General features: G+C 48.9%; 1 protein-coding gene across 5 annotated transcripts in view; it reads left to right on the top strand.

Moving 5' to 3' along the window:
- Window positions 1-4,641: 4,641 nt before the first annotated feature.
- ADGRL1 (adhesion G protein-coupled receptor L1) overlaps window positions 4,642-23,130 on the top strand; it is a 61,721-nt gene continuing 43,232 nt past the window's right edge. For 3 of the 5 annotated variants that reach the window (XM_027850843.1, XM_027850844.1, XM_027850848.1), the window contains exon 1: window positions 4,866-4,930. The gene's annotated coding sequence lies outside the window, so the exon portion shown is untranslated. Of the gene's footprint in view, window positions 4,931-23,130 lie in introns of all 5 variants that reach the window. The other 2 variants (XM_027850845.1, XM_027850842.1) reach the window with 2 other exon arrangements.

Genomic DNA, 23,130 nt, shown 5'->3' with positions numbered 1-23,130 from the left:
CCCCACATCCTCACTTACCTCTCTCCTTCCCCATTCTCCCCTTCGATCTCTCTCCTCCCTCTTTATTCATCTCCCTCCCCCTTCATTCTTTTGCCCTTCACCTCCCTCTTTATATTCCCTCCTCCCCTTCATTCTCTCCCATTCTTCCCCTCCCCTTTCTGTCCCCATCGTTCCTTTCCCTCCTCTTCTCTTTCTCTCCCCACTTCCCATCCACACTCCTCCTCCTTCCCAGTCTATCCCAGGCCTGTACATTTGCGCATTCGCAAGCAGGTACACGGGAGTTGAGCAAGGAGCACAAGGCGCGCCCGCGTGGGGCGTTTTAGCTGCACCTTGCACGCGTGTGCAAGCGTGTGCACAGCCTGAGCTGGCCCACAGCCTGCTTGCCGACTACTTCTTGCTGCTGCTGCCCCGGCAGCGCGTGGGTCTGCGTGGAGTGGGGCGGGAAAGCGCTCAAGGGTAGGGGGGTGGGGGTGAATATTGGCCTGGTTGCACTTCTGGAGCCCCTCCAGTCCAGGCTTTGGACCTCGGGAGGGAGGGGCCTACTCCAACCTTCACCCATAGGAGCCTACGTTAATGCTTTCAGCCGCTCCCTGGGAGCCCGCTCCGTTCCTTCTCTTTCCCCCACCTCCCATTTTTCGTAAAACACAGGAAGGGAAGGACCCCACAGGCACTGGAAAGGGATTGTCCTCTCACTCCCCTTGCAGTATCTGCTCCCATTGCCTTCTCTTCCCAATCCCTGCTGTTCTAGTCTTTGGATCTGCAGAGAAAGATGGGCGCCCTACCCCCCCCCCGCGCGCCCCCTCCCCTCGCAAAATAAACTTTTCCAGCCCCAGGGGAATCTTGCCTTACACTGACTGGGGGAGGGGATGATTAACACCTTCAGGCGAAGGCCAACCCGAGGACAGTAGTGAGTGTTCGAGAGGAGAGCAAGAAGGACAAGCTCTACACCGAGACCTTAGTGGGAGAAAAAGACCCTGACGACTGTGAAACCCTGAAGAAAAACTACAAATCCCAGCATCCCCTGGGCCACAGTTATTAGGTTATTATTTTTTTTTTCTTTCTGTTCTGGACTCCGAGGTCACTGGAAGCAGCTTCTGGGGTCGGGAGTTTGGGGGCACTGGGGATAGGGGGCCTACTGGGGAGCTCCTACAGGCATATGGAATGGTTATTACCCACTACAGGACCAGGGAGGATCTCAGAGCACTCTGCCAACCTAACATTGGTTGGTGTGCCTTTCAAAAGGGAAACTGAGGCCACAAAAGGGAAGAGGATCCCTCATACACACACACACACACACACTACACTGAGGTAGAGATAGACCAGAAACCGAATCCAGGCCTTCACAGTCTATATTTCCATTTATAAAATATAATCTTCGTACTACCTATCTCATACAGGGTTACCGTGAGGAAAGTGCTTTGTTCATCTGAAAATGCTTCTGAAATTAGTGATTAGTAGTGGTAGTATTGCTATTTCTTTCCCCATCTCCCATCACATCAGGGCTGAGCCAGGTCATACCTGGCTCCTGTGATCAGAGGGGAGATGAAGAGGAGCTCCCTTCTGCCTTGAGATTATGAAAGCAGAGCTTGAGAAATACCCTTTGGAACAAGTGAGAAGATCTAACCAAGGCCTTCCCTCCCCCTAGTCAGTCATTCAATAAGCATTTATTAAGTACCCATTAAGTGAAAGACGCCCAGGCATCCTGGCTCTCCAGGAACTCCCAGTCTAATGGGGGGAAAACAGGAAAACAACTATGTACAAACAAGATAAATTGAAGATAATCAACAGAGAGAAGGACGAACAGAGAAAGCACTAGGAGGAGGGTGACTTGGAGGAAAGTGTCTCCCTATGCTGATGTTCAAACTACTGCTCTAATCCCGCCTCCACCCACCCACCCACCCCTACTCCTGCCTCCAAAATTCTACACCCTATGTTAAAAATACGAAACTGGAGCATTGAATAGCGATAATGTACAAAGTTAGGGCAGAGAATCAAAGCCAGGTGTCGTGACTTCCTTGTCTCCTCCTCTTCTTCACTTCATCCAGTTCCAAGTGGCACTGGGGCCCCAGGGCAGCGTACTCCAAGTCGGGATTTGGCTCAAACCTTTAGTTTTGTCTGGAGAGTTCTACTCAGGCATCTAGTCCCACACCTCCAATCCAGGTTTTAAGGGATGCTCAATGTTCTTTTAGTCAGTGTTAGCCGCCCCCAAAATTATGTGTATCCCTATTCCCACTGTCTCCCACTGCAAGTTAAAGCCCTCAAGGAAAAGATTGGGCAGAATCTCAGTCCCTTCCCTGGAGATCCAGACCTGGCTTTCTACTGTTCCCCTCCCCCAAGCCTCACATTCTTTCTCTATTACCCCGACCTAGCTTTGTCCCTGTCCTAGGTCGTCTGTCTCATTTCCCACTGGTTGCCAGAACTGCCTGGTCCAGGTGTAATGAAATCCATCCTGGATTTTACCTTCCGCTTCTGTTACCCAGATCTGCGGGCGAGCTGGTCTCCCTTCCCCCTGGGATCCAGGACCAGATTTTGCTCTTCCCCACCCCTCCGTGGTCCTTCTCCCTTCTCTCTTTTTATCCCGAAACCTGACCCGGTTCGGTCTCCAGAGATCCTAACCGGACCTTACCTCTTATCATCATACGGCCTCCCCCTAGTGACAGCTCACTTTCCCTCCTTCTCCCGCCCTCATGACAGGTCTGTTCCTCCGAGATGTCCATCTTAGGACATCTAGGCCAGGTTTTGCGGCTCCCATTGTTTTTGCAAACGGGGATCCAGTCCACAGTTCCGGGGTGGATCCCGCTGCCTCCCTGCACCCCAGGGGGTAGCGGTTGTTGGCTTTGCAGCCCCAGGACCCAGGTCCTCCTCCTCCTCTTCCTCCTCCATCCCCTCCTTCTTCTCCTCCTCCTCCACCTTCTCTTCTTCCTCCTCCTCATTCTCTTCCCACTCCCCCACCAGATTCCTGGGAATCCGAGGCTAGGCCGTGTCCTAATTATGCCTAGCAGCTCTCAGCAATGTATTTTGCCTGGATACCGGTCCTGTTGCTAAATCCAGAGCCGAGTTTTTCTTTTCGCCTCTGAAGCTAAAACTCCTCTCTGCCTCCCAGGAGCACAGAGAATATTTATTGAGACCCTAGCCTCAACCCCCCACCTCACCCCAACTAAAATATACAGTCCTGGCTGAGTTAGCGCGTGCATCCTGGTCTTCTACACCAGATGACCGTCCTGGGTTTGTTTCAGTCCGTTTCATTATTGGTTTCGCCTCCCTGAGCAGTGGCCTCCTCCCTGCAGTCCTATTTCATCACCCTAGAAACCCAAGACCCAGCTTTTACATGCTGTGTAAGGAGCTTGCCTAGATCCGTTCACACCTGGATCCTGCCCACATTTTGTCTCTCTCTTCTGCATGTAGCGGCCTGGGCAACGGAGACCTGCCCACGCTGCATCAGCCACCTCACATCCTTCTTTACTTCCCTACCCCCACCCTGCCCCAGTTCTTGGGAAAATCCAGACCTGGGTTTTTCTAGTTCTCACCGCATTGGGCATGACGCAGTCTTCCGTCTCCCAGGGTGGAATCCAGTCCGCGATTTGCATACCCCCGGTGCAATTGGGCATGTCGCATCCCTTCTCCATTCTCAATTCAATCCAATCCTCGTTTTTCATATCCCTCTTTAAACTTGGCACGTCTCATTCCTTCTCCCTTTCCCGAGAAAGCCGTTCCGTATTTTTCTTGCCCACCCCCACTCCCACTAAGCACGTAACATTATCTCTACCTAACTTTTTCTGGGGCGGGGAAAAGACCTGATGGAAGAGGGGAAGTGGGAGGGGGAAGAAGAAGAAATCCAAGCCGTGTTTTTGTTTTTTCCCTCCCTGCACTGGTGCTGGTTGCAACGGCCCCGGTCCTGTCGGCTGTTCCAGGCCGAGTTTTGTCTTTACCTACTGCCCCCCTTCCTTCTCCTCCCCTCCCGTAGCGGGTGCGCTGGAGAGCGGAGAGAGCAGGCAGGCGGCTTGTCATTGCCGTGTCCGGGCGCCGGCTCCATCCGTTCATCCCGAGGTGCAAAAGGGGGCCAGGGCCCCAGCGCCCCCCTCCGCCCCAGCTCCGCCCCTCCCCTTCGCCATGCAACGCGCCGCCAGCCACGGTCTCCTCCTGTAGCCGCCCCCCCTTTCCCCAGCTCCTCCATTAGCTCCGAACCGCCTCCCCCCAGGTCCTCCGCTCTCTTGGAGCCCCCCGTGGGCACTGCAGGGAGCTCGAGCCGTAGCAGCCGCAGCAGCAGTATCCCCGGCAGCTGTCCTGGGACTCGGGCACCCCGCAGTTTCTCAGCCGCAGAGGAGGCCCCGGCGGATGGCTGAGCGGGAGTCCCGGAGCGGCCTCGCCCGGCTGGGGGCAGCGGGCGGGGGGCTGGAGCTGCCCCGTTAACCCCTTCGCCGCCGCTGCCGCTGCGGCTGCCGCTGCCGCCGCCGCCGCCGCCGTCGGAGGGGGGGCGGGGGGGAGTCGGCTGGACTCACACGTGCCGCCACCTCCGCCGTCGGGGGAGCCGAGAAAAGGCGGGGGAGAGATGCTGCCCGCTTGTGTCGCTGCCGCCTCGCCCCAGTCCCGGGCCCCGGAGCCCTGACGCTGCCCACCCCCCTCCCCCCACTCCCTCCCACACCAGGGGGGAGAAAGACCCACTCGCCCAGATCTTCGCCTCCAGCCCCGGAGCCCGCGACCCCTCCCCATTCCCAGCCGGGGAGTGGATTGTCAAATTCTATTTTTCCCCCCGCTAAATTTTTGGTGGTGGTGGCGGTGGGCTGGGGGAGGGGAGCCCCGGAGCCCGCCCTCTCTCCGCCACCACCCCCTTTCCTCGGCTCCGGGAGATGTGCCGGGCGGGGGGCCCGGGGACGAGAAGCCGCAGGAGAGAGGAGAGGACTGGCGAGGAGAGCGAGCCGCCCCGGGACAGGTGAGTGTCCACGCCGGGGGTAGAGGGACTTGGGGGAGGGGACATCACACCTGGGCCAGGTGTCTAGGGCACGGATCGGGAGAGCCTAGTCTGCCCCCTGCCCACGTCCGGGTCTTGCCCCTATGCAGGGGATGGTAGTGAGCCGAGGAAGGGCGTGGGGGAGGGGGATGGATGGGATAGAGTCTGTCTGGAAAGGAGGTGACTGGATGGGGGTTCAAATCGTTTTTGCATCTGTTCGGGGGTGGGGAGGATCGAAGGCGTTGTAGCCGCAGAGCTGTTTTTGGGGAGGCTATGGGGTTGCTATCGCCGGGGAGCTGGGCACCAGCTGTGAGCTAGCCGAGGTGCTGGCGCGGGCTGGGGTGGGGGAGAGAGTGGGGTGGGGGGGAGGTGCGGAAAAAGAGAAGCAGCGTCGATCCGCGGTGTGACACCAGCCAGGAAAGAGAGGCTGGGTCTGGGTGTCTATGCCTGAATGTATCTTTGTGTGCCCGAGTGATTGTGTGTGTGTATGTGTGTGTGTGTGTGTGTGTGTGTGTGTCCATGTGTCTCTGGTTCTGCCATCCTGTGTCTTTGTGTGTCTGTATGTACCGGCTGGTGTCTGTGTGGCTGTGATGGTGTGTTCGCCCTGGCTGTGTGGGTGTCTGGTTGAGTGTCTCTCCGTTCTGTGTCTTCCAACCCCTGGAGGGGCTGTGTCAAGGGCTCATACCGCAGGATGTTTTTGGATATACATATACATACCTGTGTGTGTGTGTGTGTATATATATATGTACATATATACATATATATGTTCCTTTTTGGTTATTTTTCTCTGAGAGGAGGGGGGGAGTGATTGGGGGAGGGGTTGTCTGGGTGTCGTGGCGGCGTCTCCTGCTAGAGGCTCCCCTCCCGCCTGCCGCTGCGGTCCCCCAAGGAACGTGCTTTAGAACTGAGCACAGGCCCGGGATCCTGGGGTGGGATTGCTGTCAGGCTAGGAGGAGTGGAAGAGGTAGCTTGGTCGCCTGTTTCTGCCTTCGATTGCTGTTAGACCCTTGCATCCGCTTCCCCCTTGATATGCAACTGGGGAGGGGGGAGGGTGTCAATCATGCTTCCCCCATGCTCTAGTCCCTGAAATGTCAGGCTTGAGAAAGACGAAAGGAATGTCGTTTCCCTACCACCCATATCCCCTCCGTACCCTGGATTGTGTGTGGGGGAGAGGGAATTGGTTTTATTCCTCTCCAAGACCCCCCAACCAAAGGAGGGTCTTGAGAGCTAAGGGGGAGCTAATCATAACCACTGAAAAGGTGACTAGGGGGAGGGGGGAGACATTTGTCTGTGTCCTGAAGCAATAATACACAATCCCACCAAAAAATATTTATTCCCTAACCTTGTGCACACCTCAACTCCTTATTCCCCCCATAGGAACACAAACCCAACCCTTCCATACCCAGCACAGGTATACAGCCCTCACTGCTTCCACACACCTCAATCTTTATACACATATGGAAAATTTAACAAACCATTATTAAGCATATACAAGAGTACAAGGCCTTGTATTCCATGAGGGTTACAAAGATGAAAAAGTCTTTGCCCTCGAAGAGGTTACAGTTTAGTAGGAAGAAAGGACACACACAGATAGAATACAGGCATATATCACCTCTACTTCAAATCCCACCCCCCCCACACACACCCAATACCAAGTAAATGCCCCTGCCAATCACCTCCCTCACAATCTTCTGCCAAACAGGGCAGACTCCCTTTTCCCCATGTTTGGAGAGAGACCCCTGGTGTCTTGTTTCCTCTCCCCTGACCAGAGGATCTGCCCCATGAGGAAATCACATCAGTGTGGAGTGAAATGGGTAGCAGGATTCTGGCTTTAATAGTTCCTCTCTGGCTCCTTCTTCCTTCCTGCATCCTGACCCCAGTCTATTCCCCAAGCCCTTAAGGAAGTCCCTTTCTGGGGCCTCAGTTTTCTCTTCTGTCAATTGAAAGGTTTGGATTCAAGGCTGTTTTAAATCCTATGACCCCATCCTTTCCTTAATTTCTCCCCCACCCCGTTTCTGGTGGCTCTGTCTTTCCATCTCCAAACATGTGGGGTGTGGACACTGGGGCGTGGGGGATAAAATGGATGCCAATATGGCTGCTTCTTTCCTTCTCTCCCTCCCTATCCTATTTCCCATATAATAAGCCCCCTGTCACTCAATGAGAGGCTGGGGCCCTAGGGGGAAGGTCTCAGGACAGGTAGGCAGGAAGAGAAGGTTTAGAAAGTGTGCTTTCTAAACACTGAGGGTATGGTCCCCAGGGTCTTTGGGGGTGGCCTTGATACCTCCTGCCTTAGACTCCAACCCCCCATCCCATCACAAACCCACTCTTCATCCACCTCTAGCCTCAGCTTCTGGATAGTGGCCTAAAATCCTTCTCCCAGAAAATTCCCAGCACCCTCTGCTGCTCTATTTCACTCTGCCCCTGGCTTCCTCTTTTCCTCAGATCATCTCCCCTTTCCTGTGGGGTGGTGGGAAGAGACTTCTGCCCTCAGTAGCTTCTTGACTCCCTCCTTATCCCATCCTGGCCCTACCCAAATCCAGTTCCTTTGCTCTTCTCCCTCCAGCCTTTGCTTTTCCTGCTGAAAATCTGAGTAAAGGAGCACAGACACCTTTCTTGACATTGGGGTGGTGTGCTTTCCCCTTTCACTGTCAGCTAGCCCCAAGGTCCCTCTCCCTCATCCCCTTCATCTTATTCATACTTTGGGTCCAGTTGTCCTTTTGGGGTGGGGGGGTCCCCAGTACTAACTCAGGTTAGACCCAGGTCTTAAAGGGTGGGTGACTTCTCCCCTTCTCCCACTCACTCCTCCCTCTAATGCCGAATTTATTACTTAAAAGTAGGATGAAAACAGGGAGAATAAAAGAAGGAATACAACCTTCATTATCATATCGAGAAAATTATCCGTGATTTCCCTAACTAGCAATTTGCCTGCCATGCCGTTCAGCGCTGACTTGCCCATTAATTACAGAGATGAAAAATCATCTGGAAAGAGGGAAAAGGAACTAATTCGATCCCTCGCCAGCGACAATCAGTACCCATGCACACAGACACGCCACCACATACGTGTGCACGTACATGCGTGGGCCTCTCCCTCCCACTCTCATTCTAGTGAGTCGGTGGCCATCTCTCCTTGTCTTTCTGCTTCTTGTCCCTCCTCCCTTCCTCTCCCACCCCAACCTTATCGAGGTGACTACTGTGAACATGTCAGTGTCTGATGGGAACTCCTGACCCCACACCCTTGGGTGCCATGATGAGCTTTCTTATGTGAATACCTTCCTCCACTTATGTGACTGAGAACACCCTGTATGTCCCATGCTTCCCTGGGCAGAGCAGGCACATTCCCTCATGCCCTTGAGCCCTTCTGTGAGTATGGGGATAGAGGACCAGGAGGCAAACTGTCTCAGTTCCCAAAGAAGAGTAGTGAGCTACTGGTCAGAACCCTGGGGCATGGAGAACCTCAGGAGGGGAAAGCTTAGGAAGGAGGCAGGCAGGGTATCTAGCCTGGAGGGCTACCTGCTGAGCCAGTGAAAGCCAGATTCAGCACAGGAATTGTGTGAATGATCTGCTATGTATATACCATATGTGGGGGCAAGAGGTAGGTAGATAGCTATGTCTCTGTTGTCTTTACATAAGTATGTGTGCATCTATATGTATGTCTTTGTATATGGTTGTATGTTTGCCTGGGTTTGAACATGCATGTGTGCACACGTGATCTATGTGTAAGCCAGGCTCACCTAACATGAGATGCTAACCTGGTACTGAATTTGGAGTCAGAAAACCTGAGTTCCAATCCCAGCTCTGTTATTTAGGAGCTGTGTGGCCCAAGGCCCACACTAGGAGGGGTCATAAATTTGGATCTCAGTTTCCTCATCTGGAAAATTAGGCTGAACTAGATGATTTCTAAAGCCCCTCCCAAATTTATGGCAATGAAAGTTAAGATTTAAATCAACAAGCATTTATCAATTTCTTCCTGTGTGTGCCAGGTACTATGCTAGGCATTTTAGAAAAAGGAAGAAAAAAAAAAACACACACAATTCTGTCTACTCTGAGCCCTCCGTTCCCTTTACAAGTTGTCTGTGGGCTTCTGACCCCTCCCCCATTCCAGCGAGATAGTACCGTGGCCAAGGACACGGGAGGATCTGGTTTCAGTGTGGGCTCTGCTGCCCTGGGCTTCGATTTCCAGACAGCAGACAGCAGACAGCCTACCCTCTCCCGACCCCTGCCCCAGGGGAAGGGGGACCTGAGTATCCCTCAGAAGAAGGAGTGTCTTACAGGGGACCTCCTTCTACTGGGATTCCCTAGGTCTAGGAGCCAGAAGCTGGGACCCTGCTCTGCTATCCTGTGGGTGGGTAGGGGTGGAGGGCTGGGCTTGAAAGCAAGGGGCAGAAGGTGGGATAACTGGCTCTGGTGGGGATCAGTCTGCCCCAGTAGAGAGACTCTTCCTTTCTCTCCTCAGCTTCCCCTGAAGCTGGGTGGGGTGGCGAAAAGGACTGGCCGGTCCATGGGAATAAAGCAAAGTCTATTCCACTGGGAGAACTCAGTGGCTGTAGTAGTGGGCTGAGCTATCTCTGGCCAGTCCCCGGTGTCTGTCTGGAGGCGGGGGGAAGGAAAAAAAACCAGAATTCTCATTTTTCTAGCATTCTAAGATTTACAAAGCATTTTCCTCACTTTAGTCCTGTGAGGTAGGTCATGAAAGAATTACTCTTCCATCTGACAGATGGGGAAACTGAGGTTTAAAGAAATCATACAGTGAGTGCCACAGAGAGCCACAGAAAGAAAGGGAGATTCTTAAGGATGGTTTAAAGGGAACCAGGGAACCAGCCCAGCTTTCTTGTCTTGGAGATACAGGGGTCAAAAGAGAAAGAGAAGGAACACTTCCCTTTGGCTTGGTCAATCCCAACTAAACTCCAACCTGGGCCTGCCTGTCATCTGAGAGCAGGTTGATGTCTTTTGTGATGTCTGTTAAATACTGTTAAAAATGAAAGAAGATGGGTAGCTCTGGAACGGAAGCTATGTAAATCTGGTGGGCCCCTACCCAGTAGCAGCCAGGGTGCATCAGGGGTGGATCAGATTGGGCACACAAAATCCAACAGCTTCTGCCCTGGTCCTCTCACCTTCCTCAGTGGGGAGCGTGACTTGCCCTCCAGCATGTGGTATAATGGAAAAAGCATTGGGTTCAGAGCCAAAGGGCTTAGATTGAAATCCTGCTCTTGTTTCTTACCAGCTGTATGACCTTGGGTGGGTCACTTAACCCCTTCAGGTTTTCTCTCTAAGATGAGAGGATTGGATAAGATGATCTCTAATGTCTCTCTAACTCTAAATCCTAGGCTTCCTTTTTTTTTTTTTTTTTGGGGGGGGGGGGGGGGGGGGGGGAGGGTAAGTGATTTGCCCAGGGTCACACAGCTGGTAAGTATCTGAGATCAGATTTGAACTCAGGTCCTCCTGACTCTCGGCCTGGTACTCTATCCACTGTGCCACCTAGCTGCCCCAGTCCTACACTTCCAAGAGAGAACTACCTTCCACCACCACCACCACCAGGATCAAGAAGGCCTTTGGGAGGCAAAAGGGATATTGGTTAGGGCAGGGGGGAAGAGGAGGCATTATTCCTGTGGATTGTGCCTGGGTAGAACAGGAACTCCATTCGTAAATGTCTGACTCAAAATGACCCCCTCTCCTGTCCCTCGGACAGAAGCATGAGGCAGAGAAAAGGAAAGATGGTATAGGGCAGAGAGCTCTGATTTGAGGTCAGAGGTCCTGGGTTCAGATCCTGGCTCTGCTACTTGCCTCTGTGACCTTGGGCAAATTATTTTCCTTTCTTGGGCCTTAGTTTCATCTAATTTTAAATGATGGGGTGATAGTCCATGATCTCTAAGGTCCCTTCCAGCTCTGACCTGGCCCTAGAGAAGAAATTTGTCAAGGAGAAAGGAAGGAATAGAACAATACAAGGACCCTGGGCCCATCTTCAGCTAACCAAATCCAGAAGGTCTGGGTTCCAGGCCTTTCTCTCAGGGATTAGGGGAAGTTCCCACTGCCCCTTCTCTACCTCCTTGCTGTCAGCATTATCCACCCTTCCTGGGATGAACTAAGGGACCTTATGACCAGCAGTAGATCCCCCAGGATAAAGACCTGCATCTATCAGAAATAGATAGAGAAGCTACCCATCCCTTGGTCCCTAGCCCCACCAAGGCAGAACCCTAGCAGTCAATCAGACCAGGTGGAGGAGGAAGGCTGAACAGAAGGTGTCCAGGGACAGAGACACCTTGGCTCAGCCAAAAACAGGGAAGAGAACTCTGGAATCACTGCCCTCTACTTTGTCATCATCTCTCCTGCAGCCCATAGTGGTGATGGTCATCCAAAGGGTTTGGGGACCTTCCAGACCTCTCTCCTTTGCTACTCCTTCCTGTTTTCTTTCCTCTCCCAGTTTCTAGAGAGAGTCCTCAACTGAGACCACTTGTCCTGAACAGTCCAGACACACCGTTGTCCTTACCAACCTCACTATACCCCAAAATCTTACCCTTCTCCCTGTGGGTCTTGTTCCCTACCCTGAAGCCTGGAATGATGCCTACCAAAGTCTTCAAGGACCTAGTCAAGCCCCATCTTCTCTGGGAGGCCTTCCTTGATCCACCACGCCTCCCCAGTCAGAAATGACCTTACCTCCCACCTGGGAACACGCATGGCACTTAGCACAGTGGCTTCCACCAAGTAGATGCTTAATAAACTCTGCCACTGACCCTCCTGTGAGACCCTGGGGAATTCTCATCCAAATCCTTCCTCTGGATTTCATTGCCCTAGTGATTTTGGGTAAGTTACTTTACTTCCCTGGGCCTCAGTTTCCTCGTGTCTAAGATGGCCTCTGGGGTCCCTTTCAGCTCTATGATCTATGATCCTCCTCTGAGCCTCAGTTTCCTCCTTTGAATGATGAAGGGGTTGGAACCAATGATTTCTAAGGACCCTTCTAGCTCTAGATTCTATGATGCTATGACTGAAAACTCTGAGAAAAGACAGGAATGGTGGGCTTTCCTACCATACACAGGGCAAGCGTACTGAATGGGTGAGTGAATGGCTTGGGTGGGAGAGAGGGGAAATATAAGTGACAGCTACCCCCATTGTCTTCAGTTCCAGTCAACTGAGCTCCCTAATATGCTCAGAGCTGTGCCAGAGTACAAACAGACTGGGTCAAGGAGACCAGAGGGAAAAACGCATCCTTGCATCTTAAGGAGCTTATGTTAATTTGGAGGCGGGGGTCACTTAGACTCACATCTGGAACATCCAGAGAACAGTACAAGGGGATGTTCAGTATCTTAATGAGCTGCTTGGGAACAGGGAGGGTTCTGAGGGGAAATCGGGCTCCAGAGAGAGCCCTGGAGGCCTTATGAGTTAGTCCTGGAGCAGATGTGACTTGGGCTGGGCTTTGAAGGCTCCGAAGGATTGGGGGAGCAGTATGAGCAAAGGCTAGAATAAGTGGGGCCTCTGTGGAGTGGCAAGCCCAATGACTGAGTATATTAATCAGATAACAGAAAAATATTGGCTCTGTAGTCCGACAGGACCTAGCTTCAAATCTCAGCTCTGCTACTTGCCATTTGTATGACCTTGGCCAAATCACTTAATGACTCAGGGTGCCCACAATCACATCTGTAAAATGAGGGGCTGGCTATATCATCTCTAAGGTACCTGTTAGCTCTAAGATCTATGAACCTATGAGCCTCATCATTCTTTATCAATGACTTGGATGAAATCATGGATTAATTCATTTGTTGCTGTTAGGTCGTTTTCAGTTGTGTCTGACTCTTTGTTACCCCGTTTGGGGTTTTCTTGGTAAAGATAATAGAGTAATTTGCCATTTTCTTCTCCAGCTTATTTTACAGATGAGGAAACTGTGGCAAACAGGGTTAAGTGACTTGCTCAGGGTTATACAGCTAGTAAATGTCTGAGGTCAGGTTTTAGCTCATGGTAATGAGTCTTCCTGACTCCAAGGTGGGCACTCTATTCACTGTACCACTTAGCTGCCCCCAGATTAATTCACACCTTATATATTTGGTCCCTACAGTGTACAGAAATGCCGTGCTGGGGTGCTCAGAATGAAATAAAATTGATTTCCCTGCCCTCATGTAGCTCACAATCTAATAAGGGAATAACACACAAATACATGCCTATACTATCCAATATTAAATGAGAACTGGATGAGGTATGAAGTGATATGTAAGGTCCAAATGGGAAGATAGTTACTGGCCAGAGCCAATCATGTCCATGCTCTAGAAGGAAATAAAGAAGGAAATGAGCATTTATTAAATACCTACTAAGAGCCAGGCACTGTGCTAAGCATTTTGCAATTATCTCATTTGGTCCTCACAACAACCCTCTGAGGTAGGTGATATTATGATTTTACAGATAAGAAAACTGAGGCAGTAAAAGATTAAACAGCTTGCCCAGGGTCACTCAGCTGAGGCTGAATTTGAACTCAGGTCTTCCTGACTCCAGGCCCAGTTTTCTAAACAATGCACCACCTAGCTGCCACCCCCCAGTAGAATCTGTGCTCCTCAAGGGCAGGGGTTATTTTGTTTTTGTCTTTATGCCTAGCATAATGCCTTCTACTTGCCAGGCACTTAATAAATGTTTGGTCAATTGTATTAATGAGGGAGGAAGTAGAATTTCAGTTAAATTTTAAAGAATGGGTAGAAATTTAATGGACAAAAAAGGGAAAGAAAGGCATTGCAGGCATAGTGAATGTCTTGAACAAAGATATAGAGGCAGATGGGCATCTGGTTCATTTGGGGAACAAAGACTAACTCAGTTGGGCTAGAGCAAGAGTTCTTCATGTTTTTTTTTGTATCATGGATCCCCTTTGGCAACCAGTAAGGTGAAATCTATGGACTCCCTCTCAGAATCACAGTTTTTAATGCATAAAATAATACATAGAATTGCCAAGGAAGCCAAAGGTTAGAGAAAAAGATATTTCCATCCAAGTTTCCAGAAATCTATCCATGGACCTGAACTCCATGAACTCCAGGTTAAGAAGCCCTGGGTTAAAGCATAGCTGCTATGCTTTTCAAAATTCCAGATGACATGAAGCTGGAAGAAAGAATTAACGTACTAGATAAGTGAATCATGAAAAAAAGGGAAAAGAGTAAGCATTTATATAATGCCTACTATTGTGCTAAGCACCTTACAAATATTATCTCATGTAACCTATAAGGATTTCCATAGGCTGAAATGATGGAGTAAATGCAAAGTTCCACATCTAGATATAAGAAGTCAATTGCACAAGTCAATTGCTCAAGATGGTGGTGCCATGGCTAGGCAACACTCCTTGTGCAAAAAGTTCTAGGGGGTTTAGTGGACAATAAGATCAATCTGAGTTCACTATATCATGACAATTAAAATGAGAGAATCTTAGGTTGCATAAATAAAAGCATGGTATTCAGAAAAAGGGAGGTGATGGTCCCACTGTCCTCTGCTTTGATCAGAACACATTTGGAATGCTATATTCCATTCTGGATACTGATAGAATGGAGTTGTATCCAGAGAACGGCAACCAGGATGGTGAAGGGGATTGAAATCATGTCAAATAAGAATCGCAGGTATAGAGCTGCAAGGAATTATAGAGGTTGTCTACTGCAACCATTTTGTTTCACAGATTAGAAAAACTTGACCCACAGAGGTAAAATGACTTGGTTAGGGTCAAATGTGTGGCAAATGACAGCACCAGGATGTGAACCCTGGTTTTCTGGCTTTGGATCCTGTGTAATATTTGCCTCTCTATCAGTTGAAGGAGCTGAATATGTTTAAGAAGGGAGAACTGAGGGGGAGCATAATAGCTGTCTTCCAGTATTGAGGGAGGATCTGACTTGTTTTGGTCCAGAGAGGTCAGAGCTAGAAAGTAGAGGAAGGGGACAGGGAACCAGTGGAGAGACAGATTTCTGCCTCCTCCTATCAATTAAAGCTGACCCAAATGGTCAAATAGAATAGGTGACTTTGGGAGATAGTGAAATATCAGGCACTGGGGATGTTCCATGGAAGACTGGAGGAGGATTTGTTGGGATAGTACAAGAAGGTTCCCCTTCAGGTATAGGATAACACTACACAGGCTTGAGTCTGTGATTCTGGCTGGACAGGAAGACTCTAGAAAGAAAATATTGCAAGAGGTAGGTTGAGGGTCAATGGGGGCGGGAGGGCCTGGAATGGCAACCCAAGGCGTCTAGGCTGGATCTTAGGCATCTGTCCCACAATTTGCTTTTCCAGTATGGAACCATTGAAGCCCTAAGTGAAGAAGATGGAAGTGGAGAAGGGGATGAAGTAACCAATGCAAAGCAGCTTTTCAAAAAACAAATATGGTCAATTGAGGATGGGTTGAGGGTGGAGATGGATGAAAAGATACCTGAAAGCAAGGAGACCTCCCACTCCTTGCTGTTTGGTCTCTTCTCCTGGCTACCTACTTTCTCTCCAGTTCCAGGTATCCTGTTTTAGGCCCATCTTCCCCCAGCCCCCAATTGAGAGGGTTGGACTTGAGTGGACTGGAGTGGAATATAAGCTCTTTAAGGTCAGGGATTGATTTTTTGGTGTGCGTATGTGTTTGTATTCCCAATGCCTAGCATGGTGCCTTATATATCATAGGCACTTAATACATGTTTCGTGAATTTGATTGAATCGGCTCCCTAGGAAACCCAGGGAAGGGAGATGAGGTGATGGAACCTAGAGGTTTAGAGTTATAAAGGACCATAGCTGCCATCCATTCTAACCCAATCAATCATTTTACAGATTTAGAAACTGAACCCAGAGAGCAGAGACTTAGGGTCTCAGAATAACAGATTTAGAGCTGGGAGGGACCTCAGAGGACAGCTAGCCTAGGGGTTTGCATAAATGGTCCCCAATGTTTAGAATATGTTCCCTTGCAAACTCCACCTTTTAGAATCCTTTACTCCCTTCTCAACACAGCTCAGCTCCCTCCTGTATTGTATTCTGGACCCCTTAGAGAGCCTGGTGAGGCCTGTGGACCCCTTCCCAGAGTAGTGTTTTTAAATGCATAAAATAAAATACATTGGATCACAAAGGAAAACAATTATTTTGGAATAGTCATAAATTTTTTTAAAACAAGTTTCACAAACCCCAGATTAATAACCCTCATTTTACATTTTACAGATGAAGAAATAGGGATGAAGCAATTAAGTGACTTCCCCAAGGTCACAGAGCCAGTAGGAGTGACAGTAGTCTAGGAGAAAAGGTGATAAACCCTGAGTCAGAGTAGGGTCAGTCTAAGTGGAGAAAAGGATCCTTCTGGAGGAATGGTCCATCCTGGGGGCTTTTGGAGGAAGGTCCTTGGCTAGTGAGGCTGCCTAGAATGTGTATTATGGTTTTAAATTCAAGCAAGTGTCCTTGACACCAAAAGCCAGGATATTAAAAACCAGAATGGTGAATGGCCTAGACATTATGCTTTAAGAAGAGGAGCAATTGGAATAATTAGGCATGTTTAACCTAGAGAAGACTCAGAAGAGACGTTATAGCTACCTTCAAAAATCTGAAGACTTGTCATTTGGAAAAAAGGATTAGACTTCACTTCTTGGCCACCAAATTTGGCAGAATTAAGAGTCATAGGTGATTACATAGGCAAGTTTAGGTTGGATGTATGGGAAAACCTCTTGAAAATCTGAGTTATCCCAAAGTGGAATGGGTGGGGGTTGCCCTTGAGTGTGAGTGCTCTGAGGGCTGGGACCATCTTTTGTCCTACCTGGATCCCCAGCACAGTGCCTGGCACGTAGGAGCCGTTTAATAAATATTTATTGACTGACTGACTGGGTCCTCTTCTCCCTCTAGACTTTCTTCCTTGATAATTAAAAAAAACCGCTCACAGACTCAATTATCTTCTCTGTGTAGACAACTTCCGTGTTTAAATATCTGGCCCTAATCTTTCTCCCAGTCTCTAGTCCTGAATTTCCTGAAGATTGTTGCTCAGCTCCAACCGGACGTCCCACAGGCAACTCATACTCAGCTTGTCCGAAATGGAATCCATTGCTTCCCCCAAATACCCATCCTTTCTCTAAAATTTCCCCAGTTCTGTTGAGGGGCCCCACCATCCTTCCAGTCACTCTGGTTCACAACCTTAGGACCATCCTCAATTCTCCCTTCTCTTTTCTCCCTCCTTCTATCCATTCGATTACCAAGTCTTGTTGATCGTACCTCTGAGACATCTCTCCCGTGCGTCCCTTTCTCCCTATTCACACAGCCTCTCCACTGTTCTAACCACTAATCACACCATGACTGTTCTATTTCAACAGCCTTCTAATTGGTTCCCTTGTCTCTAGTCTCTCCCTTGTTCAGTCTGTTCTCCATGCATCTGCCAAATTGATATTCCTAAAACACATATAATACCGTGTCACCCCCACTCTAGAATTTTCAATGACTCCCTATTGCCTCCAGGATCAACAGCTTAGCATTTAAAACTCCTCACGATCTGACTCCCACCTACCTTTCCAAGCATTCCATGTCACTCCCTTAATATACTCTGCATTCTAGTGGCTGCTGCAGTTTGTCCTTTGTTCTCGAAGAGGACCATGACATCTTCATCCTAGTTAAACCAACATGCACTAGCAGCTTCTGAATACCCAACATTTCACCCATCTCCTGATATTTTGCCTTGCCCAGAGTGGTTCCCCCATGTCTGAAATGTACCCCCTCCTCACCTTCGTGTTTCAGAATCCTCAGCTTCTTTCACTGCACGGTTCTGCTTCTACCTCTTACAGGGGTCTTTCCTGATTCTCCCCTTCCCAGCTGCCCCATTCCCTCTTCCCTATAGTTTGTATGTCCTTTGCACTTTCTTATCTCTCCCCCCCACCCTACCCCCAGTAAGAATGTAGGCTTCCTGAGGGCAGGGGCTATTTCATATGCATCCATAACCCACTACAGTAGCATAAATGCTTAATAAATGTTTGTTGAATTGGACTGAGAGACTGGATAACACTTGTTGGGTAGGCTATAAAGGGAAGCTTTCTTCAGGTACTGAAAGGCCTAAGGCCTCCTGGGTCTTGTCCAGCTCCGAGAATCTGTGGTTCCGTTAGAGGAAGCATGTGAGACAAAGAACAAGGCACCTGGAGATAGGCCTTGATCCAAGCCCTGGCTCTGCCAACTTCCTAGCTATGTGACTTTGGGCAAAGCTCTCTGGGCCTTGGTTTCTTCATCTCTAAAATGGGGACACAGGATCAGATGAGATAAAGCATATAATAGTAATATGTGCAGGGTTGGGAATACTAATGCGAACATAATAATATTAGTAATATTATTACAATACTAAATGTAATACTAAAGAGCTCTATAAATGTGAGTTGCCTGGAGGATATTAGCTGGGGGCTAGAATTCACTGGAGGCCACCTCAGAGAATGAGAAGTGAGACTACTAGAGATAAGGGAGAAATAGAAAGGAAGAAAGGACAGATGAATTGGGGCAGGGGTGCAGGGGGTAAGTGTACGAGGGGTCTAGGACTGAGTAAATAAGCTGAGGTAGATGGATCATGGAGCAGGATTAGAGTCAAGGAGGAGCCTTGGAAGGCAAGAGGTTGAGGGGGGGAGTCTGCGTAGGCACCCAGCCCCATTCTCCCCCGCAGCACTTGAAGGCCTGTGAAGCCAAGAGGGTTGCTATGGTAACTGGCTTCTGAAGCTGGTTAAGTGGGGGGGGCGCGATGCTGAAGCAGTCTGTTCACCTCCTGTCACCCTCCCTCCCCCTTCTGAGCTGAGCCCCACCCACCCCTACTGAGGACAGAGTCTGGGCTAGGGGTGTGCTCCGTGAGTCACACGGGGATGACCTTCTTTCCCATGACAAAATCACAAACTGTTGGTAGTCCAGTTCTCCCATTTTACAGATGAGGAGGTTGAAGCCCTGAGATGGTGACTTGGCCACAAATACACAGTCAGTAAGTAGAAGAGCCTGGAATCCCCATGCAGGCTTTCTGACTCTACCTCACCGTATGGCCTGGTTAAGCCTCCTTGTTTCCCACCCACTCCCTGCCCCAGTCACTCCTTGGTCCTCTGACCTCTTAAGCTGCAGCTTTTGCCTCTCGATGCCCCCAGCCTGGTGGACTATTTCCTATGACTATTTCCTATTTCCATAGAAGCAGAGATATGCAGACATACAGGGATCCAAGTTGGGGAAAACCCCTCAGCCAAAGCTTCTCTTTTTTCTTTCAGCTCCCATGCATGGAGATTAGGAAAGGCTGGGGCAGCTCGGTGGTGCAGTGGATAGAGAACTGACCCTGGAGTTCAAATCTAGCTTCAGATAGTTACTAGCTGTGTGACTTTGGGCAAGTCATTTAACCCTGATTACCTTAAAGAGAGAGAGAGAGAGACAGAGATTAGGAAAGGCCAGCACATGGTGACTTGGATTCAAAATGTGCCCCTGCACCCACTTGCATCCTGACTGTCAGCTCCATGAAGGCTGGAACTTAACCTAAACTGTATCTTCCCCAGGTAGAAACTTAAGTGAATCAGGAGACACTCAAATGAATGTTGCTCCATATTGTAGCATTGTCCTTTGGGATCCAAAAGAGAGATTGGGACAGAAACTAGGCAAATAAGGTTGGATAGGAATAAATGTCAAGTCCTGTACACCTGGGTCCAAAAACCCAGCTAAGACAGTACAAATTGGGAAGTATGACTGGAGACAAGCCACGGGTGGGCTGTCATAGGCTCTACAAGCTTTGTGTGGTAGCCAAAAGAACTAAGGTGATTCTAGGATGCTTTAAGATGGGCATAGAGTCCAGAGTTAAGGAGGTGTCACTCCTACTGCTGGACTGAAGTGAGAGAGCATCCCTTCAGGCACTAATAGCATCCCTGCTCAGCTGATGGGCCAGAAAAAACTGCATTGACTTCTTTTGGCCTCCTAGGGGCCTCTGGAAGCCCATCTTATCATTCTACCTCTGCTGTACCACAGGATAAGAATCTCTAGGACTTAGATTGGAAGACACTTTTGAGACCAGCTCCTCCCTGCTCCCATTTTACAGACAAAGAAACTGAGACCCAAAGCAATTGATAGTCTAGCCCAAGGCCCTGCAGGTACCAAACAGGAAAGCCAGGATACCAAATCTTGCCTTCTTTTTTAATTTCTTAACAGTATTTTTTCCAATTACATGTGAAGATAGTTTTCAACATTCATTTTTTTGGGTAAGATTTTGAGTTCCAAATTTTGCTCCCTCCCTCCCCAAGACAGCAAGCAATCTGATATAAATTATACATGTACAATCATATTAAACATATTTCCACATTAGTCATGTTGTGAAAGAAGAGTCAGAACAAAAGGGGGAAATCACGAGAAAAGAAAAAAAAACGAAAAAAGTGAAAATAGTATGTTTTGATCTGCATTCAGATTTCATAGTTCTTTCTCTGGATGTGGATAGCATTTTCCATCATGAGTCTTTTGGGATTGTCTTGGATCATTGTGTTGCTGAGAAGAGCTGTCTGTCATAGGTAATCATCACACAAAGTGGCCGTTACTTTGTATAATGTTCTCCTGGTTCTGCTCACTTCACTCAGCATCAGTTCATGTAAGTCTTTCCAAGTTTTTCTGAAGTCTGCCTGCTCATCATTTCTTATAACACAATAGTATTCCATTACATTCACATACCACAGCTTGTTTAGCCATTCCCCAATTGATGGGCATCCCCTCTATTTCCAGTTCTTTGCCACCACAAAAAGAGCAGATATCAATATTTTTGCACATGTGGGTCCTTGTCCCTTTTTTATGATCTTTTTGGGATATGAACCTGGAAGTGGTAAAATTGCTGGGTCAAAGGTTATGCACAGTTTGGTTGCCCTTTAAGCATAGTTCCAAATTGCTCTCCAGAATCAGCCCTGGCCTTCTGACTTCAACCCTATCACTCAGCCTGGAAAAGTCCCATCAGGAAGCTTTCCCTGAGGCACCCCCTTGTCATAAATTTGCCCCTGACGCTACTCCCAGTACTTTGTTTTGCATGTGTCTAAACGTATTTATCATATCAAGTGGTAAATTATAGTTGTCTTTGCGTCTTGTGCCCCTACTCATCTGTCAGTTCTAGGAAGGCAAAGATTAGGAGTTTTCTAAACTGTGTGTCTCTCCGAGCACACACCAACCCCTGACCCCCAACTATTCTCTCTGTATAATCAGGAGATGCTTAAGTGAGACTCTATTGTAACATTGTCTGTTCCCCCTTCCTTTGGGATCCCAAAAAGGTCTGGAAAGGAATTAGTGAAATAAAATTTGATAGACATCCATGAGGAACATCCTGTATCCTTGGGCTCAAAAAATCAACTATAACAATACTGGTTGGGGGAGGTATGATGGGGGGAAAAAATTCCAAATGGGAAAAAAAGAGCATGTTAAGAGAGACATAGAGTCCAGGGCTAAGGAAGGAAACATGCATTTATTAGGCACCTACTGTTCTTGAGCGACTAAGCTAAGCTCTTTATAAATGTTAGTCTAGGGGCCAGCTGAGTGGCGCAGTGAATGGAGCCCTGGTCCTGGAGTCAGGAGGACTTGAGTTCACATCTGGCCTCAAACACTTGACACTTACTAGCTGTGTGACCCTGGGCAAGTCACTTAACCCTGATTGCCTCACAAAAAAAAATTAAAATAAATGTTAGTCTGTTTTATCCTTACAACAACTGTAGGAGGTAGGTGCTATTCTTATCCCTATTTTTATAGATGGGGAAACTGATGCAGTCAAGTGACTTGCCCAGGTCACACAATAAGTAAATGTCTAAGGCTGTATTTGAACTCAGGTCTTTCTGACTCTGGGTCCAGAGCTCTTTCCACTGCACCCACAACTTACCTAGCGAAAGAGACCCCTTACTCTTTACCCTAGTCAGGTCCCATCTGTACTACTGTGTTTGGTTCTGGGCACCAAATTTTAAGAGCTATACTGACATTGCTTCCAGAGGAAGGCAGCCAGGCCAAGGAGGAGACTGGATACCCAATCATTAGAGGATCACTTGAAAGAATTGGAAATGTTTAGCTTGGAGAAAAGAAGACATAGAATAAGAAGACATAGGAAGGTGTTTCTAAAATACTTGAAGGGCTCCTAGGGTATAGAAGGGAGATTAAAGGTATTTTATTGCAGTGCAATTCCAGAAGTATTAAAGTGCCTACTATGCGCTAGGTACTGGTGACAGTCGCAAAGACAAAATCAAAACAAAACAAAAGATCCTTGCCTCCAGGAACTAACATCCTACATCCTATTGGAGGTAGGGATGATGGGGGCGGGGGTGGTGGCGGGCACATTACAACGTGTATGCAAATATACATGGTCCAAGGAAAACTGAGGGATGTTAGCCCAAAGGCAGATCTAGGAAAGATAAGAGAAAATTACAGGGAATCAAATTTCATCCTGATGTTAAACAAACACATTCTTTATGCTCAGACCTGGCCCAGCTGCCTCCGGAGGTAGTAACTTCCCTGTGATGTTAAGTAAGGACTGTATGATCCCTGGCTAGGAGACTGCTACGTACAGATCAGTCTAGTTTCTGTCCGAGCTCTCTCTGAGCCCTAGAATTCTATGGTTCCTTTGTCTCTAACGCCAATCTCATTGCCAGAACCCAGGCACCCCCCCCACACCCCGCCCTTCTCAGGACCATGCCTACCAAAGCCCCGTGGTGCTGCCCCCCACCATCCAGCCTCTCGCCCTGGGTACCAGGTGCACTGGCTGAGGCTCCCTGGGGTGGGGGCAGGGGAGCAGCCAGTACCAAGGAAAGAGAAAAACACAGAGCTTCCTCGTCCCTGGTGGGCACCATGCCAGGTGCTGCCAACAGCCTCTATTCCACAGAGTAGCGGGGTCCTGGCCCCATGCCCAGTAATGTGCCCTGCACTGTTTCTGCCCAATCAAGGCCACTAGTTTTGTGGCCTTGTAGACTGGAAGGGGCCGAGTTTATTTGACCTCAGAGGCCATCTAGCACAACATACCTAGGCAAGACTTAGCCCTACAGCGTCCCCCAACAAGGAGTCATCTGGTCTTTTCTGCTTGCAGATCTTCAGAGCAGGGAGCTCTCCATCTGAAGAGACAACCCAATCTGCCCTGGGATCGCTACTGAGGCTGATTTGTCCAGGGCATCTTAACAATAGCAATTCCCTTTTCAATAACCCTTCAGAATTTACAAAGTGATTTCCTCACAGCATCTTGTAAGGAAGATAGGACAACTTCATTTTATTTTTCTTCAGTTAATTGAAAAGCCACC

The sequence above is a fragment of the Vombatus ursinus genome, unplaced genomic scaffold (assembly GCF_900497805.2).
Source record: "Vombatus ursinus unplaced genomic scaffold, bare-nosed wombat genome assembly UNPS02009173.1, whole genome shotgun sequence".
NCBI classification, from domain to species: domain Eukaryota; kingdom Metazoa; phylum Chordata; class Mammalia; order Diprotodontia; family Vombatidae; genus Vombatus; species Vombatus ursinus.
Note: the sequence above shows the minus strand (reverse complement) of the source record. Positions and strands in the feature narration are given on the sequence as shown.